The 23,290-nt window shown below is 41.9% G+C and overlaps 1 long non-coding RNA gene across 1 annotated transcript; it reads left to right on the forward strand.

The window, feature by feature from the left end:
- Positions 1-1,694: 1,694 nt before the first annotated feature.
- LOC134429767 (uncharacterized) lies at positions 1,695-21,707 on the forward strand. Its single transcript, XR_010030644.1, has 3 exons — positions 1,695-1,820; positions 15,551-15,616; positions 21,600-21,707. It is a non-coding gene; the product is annotated as an uncharacterized LOC134429767 (long non-coding RNA).
- The last annotated feature ends 1,583 nt before the right edge of the window (positions 21,708-23,290 follow it).

Raw genomic sequence — 23,290 nt, forward strand, 5'->3', positions numbered from 1 at the left:
TGCATCAGCAATGCTCTGACACTTATTAAATTTAGAGGGTTTGGGATTTTTTAGACAGCTCTATCTGTCTTGGTAGCTTACAGAGAACATGTGTTTTTGTCCTACCAACAAAACAACTACTCTGTTTTTCTCTGCTTGGATGTCTTTGGGGAAGGAAAGGTCAGGACAGGATATCATTCTTAGGCAGAAGGACACAGGCCAGGTGACTGAGACACAAACCAGATTAGTGGACCCTATAGGACCCCTGTTTGTCTGTGTTGATGCAACAGAATTGTGGGGTAAAACTTTTAGAAGGTCTGAGTATGTCTCTTGATGACTTGACTTCAAGGTGAAGAGAATTTTCTAGAAACTGAGGAATGGAAATATTTGGAACCAGGCTGTAGAGCTGTAGTTTGCTAAGCAAGGAGCAGAGCAGGAGAGCCTTTCCTGTGATTTGAGAGGGAGCTGAGCTGGATCCTCTGTCTTAGGACAGAGCCTCTCAGGTTACTCAGTGACAGCTTTGCTCTAGAGATCCCCTTCTTTCCCTGCCTCTTTCTTTCCTCACGTGCTCCCCTTATTTCATTCAGAAATGACCAGAAGAACAACAGGAGGTCCCAGGCAAGTAAACCCTTGCTCACATCTTTGTGCAGGGCAGTCCCTGCCCCCCAGCCTCGTGTGCTGCTCCAGGAGCTGCATCCATCTGTTTAGCTGCCCTCTGACAGCCCATCTCTCTCATGCTCAGCCTCCCTGCTGCTCAGTGGCCTCACAGCTGTGCTGTGTTGGTCCCACTCTCATCACCAACAGATGTTCCCTTTCCAGTTTGCTGCCTGAGGTGGGAAAAGGCCACTGACACAGCAAAGCAGAGAGGGAGCCAAGTGATGTTATTCACTTGGGCCATTCCTGCCCCTCTTCTCTATGGACTCTGGCCAGTGAGGACACAGGGAGAGCTGTGACATGGGATCAGGAAGCCAATCCACCTGACCCTTTTTCTGCCTTGAACATGGGTTAGCTGAGGTCCAGGAGGCAAATTGCTTTTGATGCAGGCACTGGGATTGCTGTGAACAAGGAGGATTGTGGATTTCCTCGCACGTGCCAAAGCAAATAACAGAATCATTGCTCATCCAGACTTCCCAGCTTTTTTTTCCTGTCCCTTTATTCTGTATTTTGTAGGTTCCCCAAGTGGCCAAGCTTTTTCAGGTGTCTAGGTTGATGGGGTGGCATCACAGTCTGGCTGCAAGTGCCTCCTGTCACAAGGGTTTGCCCTCTTCCATTTAGTCCCTATAGAAATGAGCCTGTGTGAGCACGCTCTCAGAGGATGTGTCCACCTACCTAAAAATTCTTTGCCAGCATCAGTCATATCTGACAGAGGTGCATTTGTCTCAAAGTGTCCTACAAGGCTTATCAAAGTGTCTTGTGGAGGAGAGGGGTGCATTCACAGAGGAGAGGCTTGTGCTACACTGGCATCAGAGGGTCACAAAGGTAAAGAGACACTGGAAACACTGTTCATGAGTTTTATTTCTAGTATTTTTAGAGTGGAATCATTGCTATTTAGGCAAGAGGGGAATTTTCCTAATGACTTGCCTACTTTTTTCTGCATCTATTCATAATATTGTTTATAGTAGTTATTTTTGTTTTGGTGTTGCAGAGTGGCAAAGATGAAAGCACATATTTTCAGCGCTGTTCTAAAAACAAACACTAAAAGCAAAGCACTCACAGGCTAAAGTAATACAGGCCTTGCACAGCCCCCTGCAAAGATGAGCTTGGTTTAATGGAGCACTCAATCAGCATTGGCTGTGTATTATCTAAATACAGGAGTTCTGCAAAGGAGCCCACAGACTAAGGTATGTGTATCACTGGGATCTGCTTGAATACAGAAGCTTGGGAATAGTCCCCTCTTGCATTTGTCATCTGACCATTCACAACTTTTATTTTGTTTTTAACATTTAAGATGATCTATTGCATTGTGGGTTAGTATCTCTTCTATCTTTCAGGTCATCAAAGACCTCTACCATCATCTTTGGATTCTGTAGATGAGCCAGGGAGCACATGAGGCTCCTGATGGCTGGTGCCACAGAGCAGTCTTGAATTAAATGGGACATTAATGGGGTTCCCATAATCTGTACCAACATGCAAGAATGTAAAACTGGCTTTCTCTGAGTGCTTTGTGCATTATGATCTGTTATCAATTTTTCCATCTGCCTGAGCTATCCTCATGGGACCTCCAGCTCCCCAGCTCCCCTCCCTGCTGTACTGCTCTCACTGACTGTCAGGCTGGGCCATGTGGGATCATGTCCACCATGAAATTCCAAGTGTTTGGGCCAGCACCAGGGCAGGAAGGTGAGGACAGAGGAGGAGAGCAGGACAGAAGGTTGTGTTTCACTCCTGGCACTGGTGCAGATGTGCTGTGCCTCCAATGACACATTTTCTCCCTTGCCTTGCTGGGACATGCTCAGCTGGGTCTCTGGGAAGGAAGATGTGGCTCTGGGGATGTCTGATCCAGCTGGGGCCAAGGTTCCATGGGGAAAATGGGAGCAATGGGGAAATGAACTCCAACTCCAGCAGTGCTCACAGAGCTCAAAAGCAGCAGATTTTCCTTTTCATGTGGCTGCAGATACAATGTGTGTCTTTCCTTTTGCTAATTATAAAACAAACAGAGAAATAAACAAACATTGGGGATTTTTCTGATTCTCAGTTCAACAATTTACCATTTTCCAGTGGAAGCATATATAATTCCCAGAATTTGTAACCAGCTGTCTGCTATTTTCAATTTCCTTCCCATGATGTGGAGGTGCACCCTGCAGATGTGCTTTCATCTACTCCTTAAAGAAGTGAGTATATCTCACTGTAAATTAGCCAGACTTTTTGCAATTTGTCTTTTGGAAATGATCTGTAGTCTTTTTATATGTGGCCCTTAGCTGCAAAATCCTCTTAAATCTCTGTCAAATAGGTAATAATGAAGAGAATACATTTTTATGCAGCATGGACCTTCTGACTGCAGCACACAGTTATCTCTTACCCTCCAATGTTCCTGCAGTACAGTGAGCTGTCAATCATCAAATGACCTGATGAGAAAAAGGGAGACAAAGAAGCTGAGGAAAATTCTGGTACTTGAGTGAAAGTACATTTTGCCAAGAGATATCTAATAAAGATTGCTACAAAATGTGCTTAATGGCAAACTAAATTAGCAGTATATGCTTAATTTGGATCTGCTAAAACTGATGTCTTCCAAAGATGCATCCCTGCATGGAAAAATTCACATGCAGCAGAATGTCCCTTTTTTTAGCTGTCTGTGAAGGTACACAGCTACACCCTTATCCATCTCACAATGGACCTTGGTGTTCCCTTGGACATTATGGATGCTGTGGAGACCAGCCAGAGCACACGTGCTGTGCACATCTCCAGGGGCTCTGGGCAGCTGTGTTGCCTTCACCCAAAGATGTTGCAGGTGGGAGAGGCTCCAAAGGGGATGTGTAGAAGTCAACAGCAATGGGAGCATTCACTGGTGTTGGCCAGCTGAGCTGGTGGCTGCTGAGGACTGCAGCTGCCAAAGTCAGCTGAGGGCTGCTACGGGTAGGTGGGTATTGGCAAAAGCGTGAGGCAGACAGATGCTGACAGAGATGAGGAGAGCAAGCATGGATGTGCCTGTTCCTGGTAGAACACAGAATTTTAGAGGTATTGCAACTGGGCTGAATCTCCAAGTACCAGACTCAAGACAGTCTTATCTTCAAGTTGTCCAAGAAGGACTTTTGCAGGACTGATTTTGGCCAGTGAGTGAGGCAAGTGAGGGGTGTTGAAACCAGATCAGGCTGTTTGTTTTGGCTCAAGTTAAGGTGTCTTACTGTTAGTATGAAGGGTCACCCCACACCTTTCATGTCCTATTGGGAATTTCACTGGAGAAGCTGTGTTTCTGTGAGGATGAGCAGAGCACAAAGCACTTCAGACCCTGTCTTGTGATGAACGCTCAGTTTCTGAGTATCCTCAGGAGTCAAAGAAACTCTTCATGCCCCACACAGGTCCTGTGTGGGAATTGCCCTCTGTCATCCAAACCAGCCTGATTCTCTCTTGACAGGCTCCAGAAATAACTTGCATCTAGTCAGTGAAAAGGAAGATCAGGAGTTTCAGTTTCCAGGTGTCTCAGCATCAGTGGGGCTTAGTTTGCTGTTCTCAAAGTGTCATATAAAATGTTTCTCACTCACATGCAATATTTAATACATAACTCACTGCTTGTACATATGCCAGTAACCCTTTAGATTCCCAGAACTAAAATACATATTGTTTTTCTGACAATGTGTGCTGTTGTCAGTACCCTATTTTAATATTGTAGGATCATTCTGAAGTCTCAGGTCTGTGGAAAATCTGATTTCTGTGCTTAAGAAATCACTGAAGCAAGTGATGTGAAAGTGCCCACATTATTTCACGGGCATGAAAACAGGGAAGGAAAATATTAGCTCACACTTTGAGCCTTGTAGAGCAGTCCGCCTGTGGTTTCCTTCTCTCTGCTCACCAACCTGAGTCATCTGTAAGTACAAAGTAATTACTGTCTTTATATGGACAAGCCTCAGATCAATCTCTCTGTTCCAGACCCATCTGCTTGTGTCCAAATGGAATTTCAGCCTGTCTGTCTGGCATTTCCTCTCGATGTGTCACCCCCGGCTCCAGTTCAAGAAAGCTAAAACTCAGCTGTTCATCTTTCATCACAACTCTTAGCTGTTATCAACAATCCCTTTTGGGGCAGCTCTGCTGTTTGGTAGGTTGCCCATGTCTTGTATTTTTCCAAATATTTTCAGTTTTCTGCTTGGCCTTTCCATCTTCACATTTAGAAGATACTTCTTAAGCATCCAGAAGAGTGATATTTAATCTTTTTGTTGAATCTCCCAATAAAACTCTCTTTTGTTAGGACACCAAAAAGCCCTCAAAAAACCAAAAACAACAACAACAAAAAAAGTCAAGAACCTCATGAATAATTAAAATGACTTGTGCTTGTTTTCTTAAGCTGAGGCTCAAATAATTCAGATTATTTTTCTGAAATTTGCTAGTATTGTTATTTAAGCAAGAACTTGGCACTTGTAAAAGCAGTGTGATTTGGAATGGAGAATAATTCTATGATTTTCACTATAAATTCAACAACTGTTTAGATAGAAAGAGATTTAATTCTTTCTTCAAAGGCCTTCCATGGCAAGAATCTGATGGCAACAAAAGCGCAGCATCAGAGTGGAGAAAACACCAGTCCCCTATCTGAAATCAGTCCTTCAGATCCCTGCACTTAGCTGTGATTTGGCATCCTTCTCTGGCCAGGCAAGGGAGCTCTGCAGTTGTATTAGATCTGTGTCGCATGCCTCTGAATTTGTGTTTTTTCCTTGTATGGGGCTTTGTGGCTACAGCTACAATTTGCAAAGATCAGTGTTTTCTAATTCACTAATTTGCTTGTTGCTGTTTCCATGGTGCTCTTGTTTGGCAGGCAGGGAGCACTCCTAACAAGTGCGCTGAAGTCAAGCTGGAATTAATTTCTGCTTCTCTCTGTTTCCCTTCCTTGCCCCTCCAGTGGAGAGGTGTGGAAAGGGCCACCAGAATTATTTATTCCAGTTGGGTGGGAAGTAACTGAAACTGGAACAGGGACACTCCTGCCCTCAGCAACACACCCTGTCCCCCATCCTGCAGCAAGCATGTCCTGGGGCAAGAAGGAGGGTGAACCTTCCCACACTGACCTAACCCTGATGGAGGAGCTCTGCTGAAGGAGAGGGAAGGCACAGCAGAGGTGACAAGAAACACCTCAGTGAGGTAGGAAGGTGTGATGTTGGCCTGGGAAACAAAGAGGTGCCCCTGTGAGCACAGAACCCAGGGCAGGAGGCAGACACAAGCCCCTGCCACCAGAGTGTGGCTGTGCATCTTCCCGGTCTGAGGTGGGCTCCCATGAGTCTGGAAAGGCAACTAGACAACCTGGTCAAGAAACCTGTTTCATTCCCTCTCTTGAGGTCAGGGTATTCACCCCTTGCAAAGCTTATTTTACTAAATTGTAAACTGGTAAGTAGACTGCAACAGATCTAAATCCCTGTGCTTTCATTCTGACCAATATGTGTATTTCTCCTTTAGTACTATTTGCTCTGTTTCCTCATCAACCTTTTTTTCCTTTTTTCCTAAACTTGCAAATAGAATTTATTTTTTTTTTTTTCAATCAAACTTATAAATTCACTTCTGTGGTACACTGCCACAAGTGTCCTTGCTCTCCAAACCTCAGATATGGGCAGAATCTGTCTGGAAAGCTGTCCAATGGAAAAGAACAGCAGAGCCAGGGCAGTGATTATTCCCTCGCACTCAGCACTGATGAGGCCTCACTTTGAATCCTGTATCCAGTTCTGGAGCCTCACCACAATAAAGATGCTGAAGTGCTGGAGCATGTCCAGAGAAGGGCAACAGAGATGGGGGAGAGTCTGGAGAAAAAGTCTAATTAGGAGAGGCTGAGAGAGCTGGGGTTGTTTAGCCTGGAGAAAAGGAAACTCAGGGCAACCTTACTGCTCTCTGAAAATACTTGAAAGGAGGCAGTAGCAAGGTGAGGATCTGTCTCTTCTCCCAAGTAACAAGCAGCAACACAACAGCGCAGGCAGCTTGAGGAAATGGCTCAAGTTGCTTTAGGTTAAGATTGATATTAGGATAAATTTCTTCACTGAGAGGGTGCTCAGACATTGGAACAAGCTGCCCTGGGAAGTGGTAGAATTTCTGTCCCTGAAAGTGTTCAGTGAATGTCTGTGGCACTTTTGGACATGGTTTAGTGGTGGACTTGGCAGTGCTGGGTTAATGGATGCCCTTGATGATCTCAGAGGTCTTTTGCAGCCCTAATGATTCCACAACTCTGTGATTTTCAGCTTCATGTGGCTGCTTGCTGTTGTCGCCCAGAATTCACAGGCGCTTTGTCAAGTTTCTGTGCAGGTGACAGTGTTCACATCCAAAGCAATTTGATCTGACTTTAACAGTGAGATTTTGTGACATGGTATTAGATGCTTTGCAAAATCACTGCATATCATAGTTGCTCTTTTGCCATATTTCATACAATTTTTAAAATATTCCTTTGTATTGACTCTCTTCAGTATTCTGTTTGCCTGGTGTCTTCCTTTCCTTCCTTCCACTTTTCTGAGACCTGCCTTGTGGTTACTGGGAGTGTAGGATTCTCTGCCCCTCCCTTCTGCCTTCCTCACTTTTAAAAAAAAAAAGTCAAATAATAATGATTACATGATGCTTCAACTTGGTTAATAAATATATTAAGAGAATTTATTAAATACGGAGAACATGTTGCTAAGTCAACTCCACATCTTGTAGCACAAGCCTTAATTATGTAAATAATCACCCCACAAATAGTCCCTTTGGGTTCAACAGCAGTACATGGACAAGGGAGGATTTCTTATTAAACATTCAAAATTGGGTCCAATGCACAACATAATGAGACTATATTATGGTAATGATGCCTGCCAAGGTAAAAATAGGAGAGGCAGATGGTAGAGGAGAGAAAAATGCTGAATATTTATCCCATTAACAGTGTGAACCAGTTTGAGTCTTAAAATGAGGGCAGGGAGAGGCAGCATTGTAAATCTTTTCCCTTGGGGGATCAGTTTCAGTTCTCTTGGTCATTAATGGTCATTAATTCCATTAGCAGCTGTATCTCCACTTCTATTATGAATAATGCCACATGAATTCTTACTGTACAGGTTCCTATTTTCAATTTAGTTCCTATGATCAGATCTATATTCCAATTCCACGTTTAAAAAAGCAAATGGACTGTGCAGGTAACTGAAGCCTCCCATTAAGAAGCTAGCAGTATAGCCCTTTCTCTTGTAAATTCGATTTTCTTGACAGCAGTCTCTATTCTGCAGCTCCCTTCTTGGACAGAATTCTTTTGGGAGGTAGAGAAGAGTCAGAGAATGGCAGGTCTTTTCAGAATTTTTGGTTTCAGATCTCCTTGAAATGGGATTTGTGAAGTTTTTGTGATCCTCAGTTGATTTTCTGGGTTTGTCAGTGTAACTCTGTGAGTAACATGGTCTGTCATCTAGCCAAGGTAATTAGCTCTCTGTACAGGGAGTGAATAGGAAACCTTGAAATCCAAGCTCTAAGCAGAGTGCAGGATCAGTGTGAAAAGGAGCAGTGGGGATATTTTAATTCACTGGACTGTATCACTTCAGACAGCATCAAATAAACTGATGGTGAGAAACACAAGACTGAAAATGGGGTAACCTCATGGTATCCAGACCTCAGATGGAGAAGAGCAAGAATCTTGCCTTGTTTTCTTTCATGTCTTCATGGCCACTCAAATTCTTGGTTCTTCTCTCAGTTATCCCTTTTAAAGTGAGTCTTCTACCACCCCTGTGGTTATTGAAGGACTACATTGTCCTTCAGATGGGGAGGATCTAACCTTTTCTTGTTTCTGCCCATCATTCCTGGTCAGTTCTTCCCTTTCAACAAGCCAAGTGGCTGCACTGTGGCAGAAGCTCTTACAGAGCCACTTTCAAGTTTCTTTTTCCTATTGGACTGACTTGGTTACCTCTACAAGAGTTTGCTCCAGGTCCAGCTCGTGTAAGACTTGTTAAAGACTGAGGATGTTCAAGATGTTCAACACTGTGCAGTGGTTTAAATCCAGCAGTCACAGTGCCTGAGAAGAGTTGGAGTGAAAATTTTACCAGGATTTTGTCTGAGATGAAGAAAGTTAAATTGAAGGGGAGGGGAGTTAATAGGTGTTAGGAGTATTGCAACAATAATTAGAAATACTAGAAGCCCTGTGCAAAATAAATTAATTGACCTCATACCAAAGATTGCTTTTTAATCAAACTGCTTTTGATTCACTATGTTTAAAAATATATTATATAGCAAAAGGTGTGGATCTGATCATTGTAAAAGTACTATAAATAACTTTCAGTTCTTGGAAGCTGCTCAGTTTCCTTAAATGAAGTATTCCCATCTTATTTCAGGGAAATAAGGGTTCCCATTTATTTTTTTCTCTCTTTCTTTGTAAGCTAGATTTTCTTCTCATTTATGCAGATCAGTTCTACTGCAGTCAGAAAGGCTGCATTTTATTCAGAAGTATCAAATAGCTGCATTAAATGCACTTGATAGTAAAAGAAAGCTTCTGTCATGCCCTGTTTCTATTAACTTACACTCTCCTCTCCATGGTGAAATAGATTGATTTCTGCACATGGATTGTAAATATCAAGTATATTCTGCATTAACTTAAATTTTCAGGGATGCAGATTTTTTCCAAAAGCATCTTAGGGAAATCAGGGATGCAGTTAGATGTAGAGATTTATTGTGACTGAGTGACTTTACGTGGTCAAATTTTACAATACCAAATGTCTGTGCAAGGCAAATCCCCCCTAAATCAGTCCTCCTCTGAGACCTCTCGTGCCAAGATTAGTCTTAGAGCAAATATTCATTTGTTCCCCATCATCTAAAAACTTATGTGCTTTCTCAGTAGAAGAAGCTGATAATATTGTGGTCCACAGCAAGGCATGAAATTTGGCTCCCTGAAAGGATCTGGGAAATTGGAGACTTGGAAACCTTAAGGTGAATTGGTGGTTTAGAATGTTTTTCAATGCCTTGGTCATTTGAGACATCACTTTATCTCCCTTGCTTTTTAAAAATTTCCTTTAGTCTCCCTCTCTTTCTCTTACATAAAAGCAAAGGAAAGGGGTCAACAAAGGGCTATGGCTCAATTTCTCTATGAGGCAGGTTGGATTAAATGGAGAAATGAAAGAGCTTTGTGCCTTGTTTATCCTTTTCATAAACAGCTGAAAATTAAATCACACGTATTCTTGGTTTTCAGTAGCCAAAGCTGAAATGATAGATTTCCATCAGGCTTAGTTTGTTTACTGGTGCACAGGCTGCAATATTTGGAGGTCATGTTGCAAACAGACTTTGCCTTGAAACTGATGCATATCTCACACTCCTGTTTCTTTACAGTGAAGAGATGGAAAATCAGCATTTGAATTGAAGAATGTCTTGTATTTCAAGTAACCCTACCCTGCAGAGACTTTCTTGTCTGTATTTCAACAAGTAGCAGGGCTGATTATTATTACTGAAGGTTGCTGAGACAGTTGAGTGTTTGTGGATGTGCTCTTGCTTGTCAGAATGAAAGAAGAGGACCATGTCCAGCTCCCATTTATCTAGGCTTGTACTGTGGCTCAGAATGACAGGGATGTGACTGAGATATTCGGAATAATAAAATAAGAGGGTGTCAGCACAAATTGGAGGTGGGGGATACTATGTTGGTGAGGGCTCTTATGAACAAATTCAAGCAAATATTAAGATTTGAGGAGAGATGCAAATATGTACTCAAGATGCATATGTGACCTGTGGCATGAACTGAGCACATAAAGAAAATTCATGCTTATTCATAATTAAGATCCAAATTCACTGTTTACCTTCTACATGCCAGTGAGCTAAATGGTTATTTGTTATTTGTATGCAACCTTGTGATAGAACACACTGGTGGAAGCCCATTTGATTGTGGTCTAATTGATGTTAGTCCAGGGTCTCCAAGTCCTGTGAATAAAACAGGTTAAATAAAATTTCTGTTTAATTTTTTTGATGAAATAGCCTCTAATAGCATTTAGGCTAATTTGTGCTATCTCCTATAATAGACAGTGAAGTGTATTTATGGGTGGAAAAGCAGTCCTAGTTGACTTCCCTTCCCTGAATGCAACATTCACTCTTCCTCCCTTTCAGGAGTGAAGAACAAAGTGCTGTACAGCAGCTCCTTGGTAATATCAGAGTTCACAACAGTTATGTCTGCAGCCTGGTGAGGCAAGTTTTTGTCCCATTCGCACAAATGAAGATAAATCCCAGTTACTAAGGAAAGGCACAATAATGTTTTAATTATTTTTATTTTATATTCAGAAACACCTCTTTTAAAAGAAACATCAGTGTGGGTACTGCAAACTGAGCTAATGTGATAAGGGAGATACAAGACAAGATAAGCATGGTAACTCACAATGATCTTGTTTCCAGTCATGTTTCAAAGATTTCTGTCACTGTGCACCTGAAAAGAGACCTATCCTTTCAAAGGCTTTGGGTAAAGTTCTGGTCATGCTGTCAGAAATGTGTGGATGTTTCAGGGAACCAACACAATTCAAAGGACAGACATTAAAACACATTTTTAGCTATGTGGGACCTGCTTCCCCATTCCCATATGTTTAGCAGATCAATATTAGCTCCTCTACAGTCAATAGAGCTCACTGATGTAAAACTGCTGTGTGCATGTTCTTAATGATTCATAGTTTTGAATCCTGGCCAGTTCTATAATTCAACCCTCACAAAGGCAAACAACCTCCTGCCAATCTGCCCTTTCTTCTCTCATCCTGTTATTTGTGAGGCGTCTGCAGCCCATTAGCTGGCTTACTATGGTATTAATAAGTGATATAATTATTCATAGCCAGATCTGCTGATAAGAAATCGAATGCTCTGGTAAACAACTGACTCCTTTTTTTCCGTGACATCAACAACAAAGTCAAACAGGGTACTGGAAAAAGGATAATTCCCAGGACCATGCTAAAAGATTGCATAGTTACGTAGAAGAGGAGAAAATCTGCTTTCAAAGCACTGATCAGGAATGTTCTGTGTAATTTCCAGCAGACACCTGCCACCATGTCTTCTGCTCCCACCGGTGACACAGGAACTCATATGGCTGATCACTCCATGCCAGGTCTGGCCCCCAAGGGAACCTGTCTGGTCCCACCATCTTTTCCTCCCTAAAACCAGTGCCTCAGGGTATAGGAGAGCACAAGTTGGATTGTTGGATTAGTTTGTCGTACTTCCGTCCAATGCCAGTCCTACAAGTGCTTGCTGAGCCTCCCTGGCTGGGAGAGTGCTTTAGTGGGAAGCCCTTTGCATATCACAGGACTGGCTGGCAGGTGTCTGTCAGCACCCAGGGCTGCTTCTCCCTGCTGCTGACTCGTGTGCCAGTCATGTTGGCATGGGCACAATCCCCACAGTTAGAATATGGATGGTTTGCAATATGTGTGTGTTTTATATTAAATGTGCTTTACATTATTGGGGTTTCTCTGGCTTTGCTAGGGTTGCTCTGACACCCCGCGTGGCATCAAACCCTTCCCCTGCTCCCCTTCCTCTCCTCGTGACTGCTTGACTATTCAGTGGTTTTGAGGCTGAGATTAACTGTGGTTAGAGAATTGAAAACTCTGGTTAATGCTGTAAACACTTGTGCAGCTTTTCTTGACAAAGTAAGTGCCATCTTTGGTGTTCAAAATAATTTAAACTTCTTGTTCTTTTTTGTTCTTTGAATACTCTGAATAGGAGTAGGGATACTTACAGGGAAACACCTCTCAGTGATTGAACACCTTTTAATATTTCAGGTTAATAACAATGATTTTCAATGGTAGTTCAGAGGTTAAGTTCTGACATGACCCTTATACTGTCTGTCACATTTCCTGTGTTACTCCTGGTCTTGCAGTGTTGCTACTTTTTTGAGGCTACAAGCTTCTGTGCAGAATGAAGATAGTTTTCTAAGTCTTCTCTTTGTCAAACTCTATAATTTTTCTGGCATCTTATCCAATCAGTCAGTTACCCTTGCAGCTCAGAACATTTCAGAAAAATCTGAATTTTTTCTAATCTTTGTGGTCTTGGTGCTTTTTATGTCTTCTTTGGCTGAAAGAACTTGTCACTGGTCTTGGTCTTGCTCTCTGAAAGCAATAACATCAAGTGAAAAAACTCACTCAGAAACCATGTTTTTGATGAGTTTCTGAGTAACTGCCTTGCTGAAAGTAATTTTTGATGTGTCTGACATAATTTTTTATGCCTTTTCCAGCACTAGGTTTTTCAGCACCTAAATTGCAACTAGTTCTGTAGCTAGTATTCAACCTCTCTGTGTTGCCTGCACAGATAACACAATCTCCCTTACAGTGGGTCACATATTCATTTTTAAAATGTGTTCTAGGATCTTTTATTAAATCCCTAGGGCTTCCTGCTGAAGCATCTTTTGTGCTGGTGGGAAACCTGTGGAACTTACATTCTTTTCAGTGAGTTCCAGGATGTGACTGAAGGTCTGTGGTATCTCTAAAGGTCTGTCTGGGAGAGATCTTGCGTCTGTGGCCTGTCAGAACACAGCACGTTTGCAAGGGTCTGTTTACAGGTGATTCACCTCCTCGTAGTATCTCTTGTTTTGGCTTTCCAAAAAGATTAGAGATGTATTTGCCTAGTGCTGAACTGGAACTTCAGCATCAACATTAGCAGTTCCGTGGGAGCCTTTCAAGACTCTCAAGTGACAAGTGAAGCAGGATTAGGACCTGTTTGGTCTGAGCCATGAGCTTTTGACAGTTGAAACTTTTGCCTACACAAAACCCCAGTGGCACCTCTGGGACTTGACTCAATGGGGATGAAGGCCATCATATTGAAAGTAAGGATGGAGCACAAGTATTTTATTTATTCTTCTGGGATTCCACTCTTCTTCAGGATAACAGAGGCCATTGTCAGTGTTATTTTACTCTCCGTTGTTTCAAGGGTGGTCAAAGCTCAAGTGCTATGGGCACTGCTCAAAGAAAGACGTAACCTGCTCTGTTGGCTTTCCTGTGGAATTGATATAACAAAAGATGTCTCTCAAGTGGGAGGGTGAGTGGGTGGGCCAACACAAGATGACTTTCCTGGGCACATACATCCTGGCATTTCTGAGAAGAGTTTTAGCACTCAATTCTGAGTATGGAAAACAAGGAAGAACAAAAGGGCAGGTGGCATGACCAGTGAAAGGCTAAGGATAACAATGCATGAGTTGCCTGGATTTAGGTTTCAGTGTTGTGGCAATTTGGGCATGAAAGCTTATCAGCTCTTACAATAACATCTGATTATGTTTTTTCTAGAAGGATGCTTATGTTCTGGAAAAGCCATTATGAAGTTATTGTTTTATTTTAATTTAATTTTAAAACCATCCACCCTTTTATAACATCAGCCTCTGCTTCTTGCTACAGTGATAGTCATTTGGGAAAAAAAAAAAAAGAGGCCTGATAATTAACTTAGTTTTGTGGGTATATCTGCAGAGCCACTACAGCAGCAAGAGGTTAGAGAGGACTGTTCCTTCTCTTTGTTTGCTTTCCAGCTGCCAAACATGCCATCTCTTCTGTTCTCCAAAGGAAGAAGCAGAGGTGGTAACTCATGCTCTGCTCAGCTCATGCACTGTGCTCTGCATGTGTATTCCATTCAGTGTGAAATACTGCTAGTAAAAAAATCTTTTCCTTAAAAATGGGCAAAGTTTGTACAAATATTTATTAGTTGTAAGCAGTGCTTGAAGTCACACAATGCCATAAGAGACCCCACCTGACAAACACAAAGTTCATAGGAAGAACTTTGTAACAAGTGTTCAAGTCAAATGATTCAATAAAATACCTCAAACAAACCACCAAAAAACCCATAAAAATAATTGTGATGGTACTTGTACCACAGAGATCTTTACTGTGGGGTCAAATCTGGACTGCAGCTTTCCTCCCAAGGGAAGGTGTGTGGCTGTTCTTGAACACACCATACCCAGAGCAAGCAGGAGGTCTGCTCTGTGGGAATGGGTTGCAGTGCTGATTGCTGAATCACTTTGCTGTGAGTCGCTGTGGGTGTTTGTCCTTGCAGGATGCAGGGGGGGCGAGCTACCAAGGTCGGTGGTCTGGGATTGCTGATCAGAGGACTAAAGGCAAGAGGATGCTGGGAAAAAATACAAATGTTTGATCCTCAGGTACCAGCACACCTGCACTGGGTAGCAGGTGGCCTCGTGCTGCACATACAGTTATGTGACTCTTCCCTTAGGATACTAGAAAGATAAAGTGTGTCCACAGCCCACTGCTGGGGTTGGGTGACAGGCTGAAACTTATCCTGAGACATCTCATTTGTATGCTCCAGACATGTCTGTCTATTGAATTATTTATTCCTTTGGCTTTTCCACTTTAATTTCACTTTTCAGAAGCTCAATTTTCTCTAGCTATCATTCTGTATCATGAGTCATGCCCCATATACTGAGCAGTAATAGTGCATGCAAAAAGAATTGTACCAGCTAACACATCAGAAGAAAACATCGTTTTTGGAAAGTGGAATCTGCCATGTTGCAGCAGAGCTAGTTTCAAGTTCCCAATCTTAATGAAACTGCCACCTGAACTTTTTTTTCCCCTAGATTTATTTGCAGTTCTTCGAGATTTATTTCCAATTAATGAAAATGTGATTCATGTGATTACAGCAGCCTTAAAAGACATCACAGATCGTTGCAGAACAATTCCCCTCTGCAGCTAGCAGGACTGTAATTAGTATAATGTCCACTAAATGACAGCCCAGTGTGTGAACCTCAGTCACAGCTGTTTTGGGTGTTATCAGTCTTTCAAGACTTAGAATGAGCCAAGTCATGCATAAATGGTGTTTATCTTTGCATTGCAAATATGTCTGAGAGCTTATTATGAATGTCTCCAATTTCCTCAAGATTGATGCTCTAGATGAACCTGGCTCTGCATGCTTTAGCCTAGGAGCCGAACAGGATATTTATGCAAAAATTATTATTGCACCACATATTGAACTTTGAATAGAAGATTTATCAAATTGCTCTTTTATTCAACAGGATTTCAAAAGTCATGACTGGATTCTTCACACATGTAGCAGAGGAATCTCTTGTCAGCTCCAAGAGGTGGGTGGATGTCTTTTTATTAAGCCACCCATCTCAACTCAAAGGGGACTCTTTCAGTTGCCTTTTTTTTTTAAATGAAGGTGAACTTCATTACTAATTTAGTAATTCAATAGCAATTATTAATAGAGTAATTACTAATTTATCTGGAAGCCACCACTCCAGGACCAAAGTCTGCTCCAAGAGGTAACTTCCTAGAGGATCTGACCTTTGATGGTTGCATGCCAGAATTCACTAAGAGGTGGACATTTGGGATGCAGAGAAGATGCAAACTCCTCTGCCCTAGTTTAAAGGCTGTGAGTTATTCAGTAAGAGCATGGAGAGAAATTCTGAAAATATGGCTGTCTCTGAAATAAAATCTTAGTTCTGTTTCCTCCTTTCTTCTAGATAGAAACACTATCTAGAAGACATCATCAGCTGATGATATTTATGAATTTATAATTAATTTTTCTTCCTGGAAACTTTTCCCTTTCTCAAGTTTCCTCTGAGACCAAAGGGTTTTTATGACAGCTGCTCCAATGGCAAATTTGGATTGTGTCAGCAGCATAGTGTGTTTTCCCTGTGTCGTACCAGACCTTTGCTGAAAACCCATAGTCTCAACAGGGAAGAACAGCAAACCCTGGAAACTGACACCACATAACCCTGTAGCCCCTACATTGTCTTTAAACATCTAAGTAAAAAAGAAACAGTATCCATTGTCATGTTAAATTTTTTTAATGCCATTTTCTTATAGAAATGGCAATTTGTAGTAGCTGAAGTTGGGATTTTTTGAGCTTCCAACTTAGAATATGCCATCAGGAATTTTTTTGCATTTTGCTTGGGTATGGTACACCAAATTTATTTAGTAGAGAATGTATTGAACTCAATGAAGAGGTGAAAGTAACCCATGTGAAAACTGATTGCAGTTAAATTATTGCATGCTGGTCAAATCTTATCTCCCAATTACTTTTCTAAATGCAGCCTTTTTATTGCTGATCACGGCAAAAAAGATTTCAGCCCCAGTTGTTCTTAACATAAGACTTTTCAGAGGAAAGGCCTCATAGGAATCTTGTCAGTATTTTTAGATTGTGGGCAGGATTTATTGTGTTGTCCTGGCTCTTCAAGGCAGCCCATAGCCTCAGTTTTTTGGCACCTTCTTCAGAAAGGACATAAAAGCAGGAGGTGTTGCAGTCATTTTGTCTGCCCAGTAAAAACCCTCAATGTGAGTCTTCAGGAATCCTGGGAGAGGTGAGTGGTCAGCAGGAGCTTCCCAGGGAGACCTTTCCACACAGGAAAGCTTGCATGAAGAGAAGGCTGGCGGAATTGTTGGCAGCTGTGCCAAAAGCACAGGGTAAATAAAACCACCAAAAGATAAAAAGAGAGATCATGCAACCCAGCAGCTGCAACATTCCAGGATATATACCTGCAGTTTCTCCAGAGTCTAACTGGGAGAGAAAGCTTTGCCACAGATGTGCATAATGCAATCACTGCCTGAAGTGCTCTTCTTTGGGAGCCTGAAAGGTGCTGCTGTCTGGCTCCCACTGCTCCATCTGTGTAGTACTGACACAGCTAACATAATAAGGAGGAAAAGCAGAGCCAGATGTTTCCAGCTGAATAATTTAAAACAATAAATAAACAGGGATTATCACTATAAACTTTTTTCTCCATTCTTTAACCGTTTTTTTCTTTTTACCTTATAACTAATTTTCTACTTTCCATCTTCATCAGCTAAGTTTCTTCACTGAATTTTTCTTAATAGCAGTCCAAATCTGTTGCCTATCACCTGCTACTTACTTTCAAATGAAGAATCTGTCCCCATTTTACTCATTTCAATTAATTGTCATGCTTAAATGATCTTCTCCAATCCTCTCTAACCCCAAGGCTACTCCTATATGCAGTCTTGAGAGGTGATTAATGACTTTCCATTCTTGGAACCAATGTGAAAGACAAAAGAGAAATAAGACAACCAAGAAAAGACTCTCTTTTTTAACCTTTCTTTCACCTCAATCATTTCAGGAAGGAAGACAAGAAGCGTAATAAATGTTTCACTCTTCTTCAAGGAACATCAGCTCTGTTGGTGCCCGGTGTTAATTACCAGAAAAATATTTAAATGAGGGTACACAACTTAAAAAGATTAAGTTCTTTTCTCTTGTCAAGTTGGAGTGGCAGCACAAAATATATTTCTTCTGTGCCTGTTGACAGTGTTAACCCACCTTCCTTTAAGTTCTTATGCTGTTCCTCAAAATCTAAATAAGCTTAAGAACAAGAACAATGCTTTTTCTGTGTGTAACTTCAGAGTTAATCTAATTCAATCTACAGTGATTTATAGAGCACTAATTGCTGCCCAGTGTCTGTTATGTGGTAACACTTTGGAATTAAGAGGTACAAGAGTCAAAGTGCTTTACAGTCTGAACTCACCTTGTCCCATGCTTAATGGATTTTTTTTTCTTGTCCACTTGTTCTTAGCTCTCAGTAGCAAAGATGAACAGAGATCCAAACTTCACACAGAATACAATTGCTTTTGTGATATTCCATGCAAGAAACAGGGGATTAAATTGATTCATAAAGTCTTTCTTCCCTTCATCTTCTCTAGGGCAACACTGAGTGCTCAAACATATCCTGCCTATTTGAGTGATGATCTGTCATCTTGGGCATTTTTTCAAGTGCTTGACTGTGATTTGACAATCACCTGTGGCTTTTGCATGCTTGAAGGCTCCTTGTGCCATTCCTTCCATGGTGAGAGCTGCCTCCATTCCTCAGTGCCACATAGTCTGACCAGGTGAACACCAGCTGGGCCCTCCTTCCTACAACAACCTCAAACCCATGGTTAACCATATTATTCTCAGCCTGCAGTTGGGTAGAGAGTCACCATTCCTCAGCAGCTCTGTGCAAAGCTGGTAATTCTGGTTTGAGAATAAGGGACTTGTGGTGACATGAATGATTCACGACAGATTCTCAGGAAGCAGGAATGGCATATTTACTTAATTAAGAGTCTTTTATGTCCCTGTTTACAGTTCCTGCTGGGACTCCCACTGTTTAAGAGAACCCTTTAGTACGGCTTTGGTATCACCTGCAGTTATTTGGTTTGACTCAAACCAGTTCATTTAATATTAGTCTGTATCTGGTGTGCCAAGGGGTGGATCACATAAGCTGGCTAGCAGGTGCCACTAATAAAGCAATGAACCCTAAAAGTAACATCTGTCTCATCCTACTCAGGCTCTCAGATGATAATTACATCGCCAGCTATATTGCTCATTAGCACTGTCAGCTCTTCCTTCCTTGGCTCCCAAAATGGTGGGGGAAGGCAAGGCACATACCCCACCTGTGTGTGGATTTCCACTAAGCAGGTGTTGACTCCATCTTTTCATGGAGAGGCTCAGAGACTACAACATTACATTAGATGCTGCTCTGCCTACTTGTCAGGAATTTGCTTGACTGGCTGGTCAGAGACCAAGGCAACAGTGATTGATATTGCTTAAAAGAAGGTGAAATCTGACTTATAAAAGGGTAACATTTTTAAAAGCTGGCTATGAAGGTAGTGTTACTCTGAGGGGCCAGAGGGTATCATCCGAATCTTTAAACATGCAAAGACCACTACCTGGTGATGCTTGCCTTCAGAAAGGACTTTTAGGGGCTGACAATGTGGCTTCGTCTGGAGGTGGAACCTGGAATCCTCGCAAAAGAATGAGAGCAAAAGTGACAATTGTTATTACCTTTACCACCCAATCTACCCTGATCTGGCAGCAGAGGAGTTCACTCACAGAGCACTGAAGACAAGAGGCTCCTTTGATGCCCCTGGTCTGCTGCAGATTGTTTCATTAATTTCTAGCATTAAATGTGACTAGTGAGCTAACTCTATGAGGGGCGTAATGGGAGCACTGAAGCAGGAAGACTTCTTAAAGAGCACTCAAAACTCAAGAAATTAAGGTGCTTCCATCTCAATTAGCAGATCTCATGTAACTGAAGTCTGAGGGGTGAGTACAGTGCAGTCAGATGAAAAACTGTGTGTCTGCTCCAGCATCTGATCTCCCAGCTCATGTGTTAGGGTGATTGGGTTTGTGTGCTGGGAGGTGCATTATGTAGAGAAGCAGACTGTATTTTCACAAACTTTACTAATGTCACATGAGCCAACATAAAGGCCACAGGGATTTTTTAGAAACCACCAAGCTGTAGCATCATGGCCTGTGAATACAATATGGACAACCCTGGGCAGGTGCTGCCTGACCCCAGACTGCGAAGTAGTGCCTTCTACACAGCTAACATTGACCCTGCACTCCAGCCCTGCCGCAGGGCAGCTGAGACCTAACCTAAGAAAAAAGTCTGTATCTTCATAGATACAGGTGTGCCCAGGCTGACACCTTTTATTTGATCAAAATGCATGCAAATGTGCAGGATACAGAAGTTGTGCCCATCAACGTTTCATTCAGGCTAGCATGTCCCATTGTAATCCTGATGCTTGAGTGGAGGATCATCACAGGTTCTTTGTGATGTCTCTGGGGTCTTTAGGGAGCTGACCCCTGCAAGTGATGTGGAGGGTAGCACTGCTCTTGGTGCTGTAGTCTTCAGGAAGAAATGTCTTTCTTCCAGTCTGGGTATATGGGAGCTTTTGCACTCCTAAGGAAAACTGCAAAAAATGCCTTAGCATCCAATGAAGATTTATGTAAAGGAATTAAACAGATTTATGTTCTTTCCATAAAGCACCTGTGAGTTAGTTTCAGGATGTCAGTAAAGCAGATTTGCCTGCCAGTTGTACTAATAATACTGTACTTACAATAACCTCCAGAAGCCACAGGACTGTATGCATCTCTACAGAAAAAAGTACAGCAGGCAGTTTAAAAGCTGCAGGTATAATATGAGGGGTAATAATAGCTTACTCACTATTAATTTTGTCTTGAATATTTTTGTGCATTTACCATTTTATTTATATGGTAAAAGGCTACAAACCATATAAATACCAATAACACTAATGGAGGTCTGATCACACTCAATTCCACAAGTCAAATAATTCAGCTTCTCAGTACTCATCTAGGGTCTACTTATGTTTAAGTGGTCCACCTTGGAATTTTAAAGAACCCACTTGACCTATGTGGCCTTGCAGCAGGATGAATTGCAAACCAGGTGGCTGTGCTGGCCATATTCAGCCCTGGCTGAGATAAAGGTGTATGATGTTGGATAATATACACAGAAAGCATCACCTGTGACAGGAAGGGAAAAGCCAGGGAGGGGAGACCTTTGCAAGACTGAGCTGAAAGACACAAGGCAACAGCTGATTGGGATGTGGAGTGAATGAAAGAGAAAGCAAGAAAGGTTTGCATTCACTTTTCATTTCTTGAGCCCAAATGTGATGATACAAAGTATTAAAGAATGCGGACTGGCTAAAATCAGAAGCTGGTCTCCCATGTTTAGTATGACTCATGCAACACTTGGGCTTGGAGACACAGATTTGTTCCAAAGGCTTAAAATAAGATAGTTTCCCCCTTCCATACTTCATCACATTGAAGTGGACCCTGCGCTGGTGGGGATGGGGCTCACAGCAGACCCACACCCCTCTGAAAGAGGCTTTTTCAAGCAGTTCATAAATGTCCATGTGGGAAGGCTGCTGAGCCAGGGCCAACGCCAGATTTCCCTTTTTTGGGACAACTAGGTCAACAGCAAACATTTAGCAGAGCAGATGCTTTGGATAAGCCTGAAAGGTTTCTCCTGGCAGAACAGAGTGAAACTTAGTGGGTGTAAAATGAGGATAGCTTGTGAGAAAGATGCTGCAACCTGCCCAGACAGAGAAGGACCAGGAGCAGAAGAGGTGAGTGACACCTCTCAGGAAGGCAAAAAGAACCACCATTTTTTGCAGGAGGGCCACACTCCAAGGTTTTGGGGACTGCTGCTTTGTTTGGCTGCTGTTTTCCTTGGGATCATTATCATCATTGTTACTATTATTATTATTATTATTATTATTATTATTATTATTATTGTTGTTGTTGTTGTTGTTGTTATTGTTTTCCTCTCCTAGACACAAGGGCAAGCAGTTGGCAGCCAGAAGCTGAACTGTCATGACCCTTGAAATGAAGAATGGCTGGAAAGACAGTGGCTGAAATGAAGAGTGGCTGGCTGTATTGGCAGGGGTGGGCAGTCTCGAAAGAGCCCAGCGCTCTGCTTTGCAATTGTGCCCATGTTCCTGTAGTGCTGCCCTTGGAAGAGAGCAAGGGGTGGGATCTGCTGCCTGGGCCTGCCAGGGAGAGAGGGTTACATGGAACAGACAACACAAATTGAAGGTTTTGGTTAAGTACCACTCCTGCCCTGCTTCTGTTAAACGTTGAATTTTACTCACAGCTATGTCTCATTTTTTCCTGTTTGTGATGCAAAGCTGAAATAACTCTCATGGTCTCTCAGTTTTGTGTTGTCAGCCTCTGACCCTGTCAGCTGGAAAACTGCTGGTAGCATAGTAATTATCCAGACATTGATTTACTTCATTCTAATGAAGGTATACTTAGGTGTGCTTCTCATGGTGTGCTTGTGTGACTGATCAGCACATTTTAAAGTCTCCTGGCTTCCTCTCCTTCAGGTGTCCCAGGAGAAGTAATTCTTTATTTTCGATATCTCATTATTGTGAGTCACTGGGTCAAAGCAGCATGATCTACATGATGTTCTGACAATGTTTTCAGGCTGCCAATTTGTACATGGCATGCAGTCCTCTGTCTTTGCCTGATGAACGATGTGCACTTCAGAGCAGTGAGCATCTAGACTCTGCTCAATGTATTGCATTATTTCCAGTTCAACTGCTGCAACTCTGGCTTTATATATTACACATTGTCTGATACAGATAAAACTTCTAGACTTTGTCCATCTAGCTGCCTGTCTCAGTACTTACTGGGCACCATCCACTACTGTAACTTGGTGCTAAGCACAGTAAGATAAGGAAAAATTCAGTCATGACAGATTATTTAAGGGTATGTACTCTTGCAATTGGATTGATGGTAATATATATGACATATACATACATATTTATGCATGTGTTGCTTGTAGGTACATTAATAAAATAAGAAATTAATTTAGGCTCATTTGATTGAAAAAATTACATTATCGTAGGCAAGTGCTGTGCAGAGTTTCTTGGGGCACTCAGGAGATGGATGTACATGCTGACCTGCAGCAGTCCTACTAAAAATTTTCTGGGCCTCTTTTGTACCAACACTGCCAAGTGTTCATTCTCCAGGCACATAGCAGTTTTCTATATAAAGGATGGTTTTAAAAATAACTTCCATGTACCTCTTAGATCCAGATGCTCTTTTTAGCTATGGAAAACTCAACATTGTGATGACATATATTCCCACTGGGGAAAATATTTATTCTCCTTGCATTGCAAAATGCAGTGTGCAAAATCTGGATGATAATTTGGGACCGCATTTATTATGAAATGCCTCAAATATGAAATGAAACACTTGTGTTGGTCTGATCCTATTTGTCGTAGAGCAAAGTACAGGAGTATGCATGGGAATATCATTCACACTCCTCCCTCCTTATATTTTATGTGTTCTATTTAGGAAGCGACCCTTACCCACCAGCCAGCAAAAGAAATTCTATAAAAAGAAAAAGGGGAAAAATGCATCTCTTTCCTCATTTCTAACAATAATCATGAGCAGTACCTTCAGAGTTACTGTAAAAAGTACAAGATATGTGGTAGTCAGGTGTCATCTGGTACAGATA

Source organism: Melospiza melodia, chromosome 1 (genome assembly GCF_035770615.1).
Source record: "Melospiza melodia melodia isolate bMelMel2 chromosome 1, bMelMel2.pri, whole genome shotgun sequence".
NCBI lineage: Eukaryota > Metazoa > Chordata > Aves > Passeriformes > Passerellidae > Melospiza > Melospiza melodia.